Source organism: Pteropus vampyrus, unplaced genomic scaffold (genome assembly GCF_000151845.1).
Source record: "Pteropus vampyrus isolate Shadow unplaced genomic scaffold, Pvam_2.0 Scaffold14, whole genome shotgun sequence".
Lineage (NCBI taxonomy): Eukaryota > Metazoa > Chordata > Mammalia > Chiroptera > Pteropodidae > Pteropus > Pteropus vampyrus.
The window spans coordinates 12,089,666-12,091,433 of record NW_011888795.1 but is presented as its reverse complement, the minus strand read 5'-3'; positions in this window follow the sequence as shown (position 1 = coordinate 12,091,433).

The window sequence follows — 1,768 nt, the reverse complement described above, 5'->3', positions numbered from 1 at the left end:
AAGTTGAAAATCACATGATATCATTTATATGTGGGCTATAAACCTAAAAGCAACAAATGAGCAGGACAAACAAGCATAGACTCATGGACATGGACTATAGACTGGTAGTTACCAGAGGGTAGTGGGGAGGTGGGAGGTAGATGGGGAAAAGGGGTCAAATATATCATGACAGAAAGAAATCTAACTATGGGAGGTGAACGCAAAGTGTAAATATATATATGTCTTACTGTTAAAGTGTACAGCTGAAACTTATTGGATTTCATTAACCAATGTCACCATAAGTAAAAATAAATTTAAAAAAATATATAAACTATGATAAAAATATGGTATATAAGATAAAAAATGATATATCTATATTGAAACTAACGACGAATGGAGCTGGCAGGACTGAAAATTGCTTCAGGTGAGTCAATGAGTGGTGAGTGAATCTGAAGGCCTAGGACTTCCTGTACACTACTGTACACTCTATAAACACTGTATACTTAGGCTACACTAAATATATATAAAAAATATTTTTCTTCCTTCAATAATAAATTAACCTCAAGTTACTGTAATTTTTTTACTTTATAAACTTCTTAATTTTTTAAAACTTTTGACTCTTTGTAATAACACTGAGATTAAAACACAAATACATTGTACAGCTGTACAAAAATATTCTCTTTATATCCTTAATCTATAAGCTTTTTCTATTTAAAAATTATTTTATTTTATTATTACTTTTTAAAACTTTTTGTTAAAAACTAAAAAAACACAAACACACATTAGCCCTAGGGTCAGGATGATCAGTATCACTCTCTCCTACCTCCACATCTTGTCCCCCTGGAAGATCTTCAGGGACACTAACATACATGGAGCTGTCATCTCCTATGATAACAATGCCTTCTTCCTTCTTCTGGAATACCTCCTGAAGTATCTGCCTGAGGTTCTTCTTGAGGAGGTGTCATTCTTTTCAGAAATATGTCCATGGTAGTTTGCTTGGTTCGTTTCTCTTTTTCATAACAGATTTGCTTGTAAGCAAATAATGCATCATGAACATTCTTCTCTAATAATGAAACCCTTTAGTGCTGGGGTCCCAAAAACTTTTTAAGGAGTTTGTTGAGGTCTGGAAAGGCTTCTGCTAAACCCTTCAGTGTGAAATTTCTAGAAGGTTCTTCTTTTTCTTTACTTGCACTTTCCTTTTTTCTTGCCTCTTCGTCATCTATGTGTTCCTGATCTAGTTCCAACTCCTCATTAGTTAATTCCTCATGAACCACCTCTAGCACCTCTTCGATGTTATCCTCATTCACACCCAGGTTAAAGTTGTTTTTTGTCATCTCAACCATAGCCTTGTTTATTTTTGCATCCTCCTCAGCTTTGGCAAATCTTTTGAAGTCATGGACGAACCTCTTGAGTGTTTTCTTCCAGATGCCATTCATACACTCCTTGGGATCACCTCAAGCCCATGAAACATCCTTGTTACAGTCACAGATGTTGTAATCCTTGCAGAATTGCATCACTGTCTTCTTAGTGTTTCCTCAGTTGCAGCAATAGTCTGGGTAAAGGTCTTCTTCAGGTAGTTGGCCCTAAAAGCTGCTATATACTTCCTGGATCTATTGGTTGGATCAAATAGGTGGTATTTGGAGGAAGAAACATCACTTTGATATTGGGATGAAGATCACCAATAAAAAGAGAATGACAGGAGCATTATCAACAATAAACAAAATCTTAAAAGATATCTTATTCTTCAAACAGTACTTCTTCATTCGCTGGCACAAAATTCAGGAGGGCA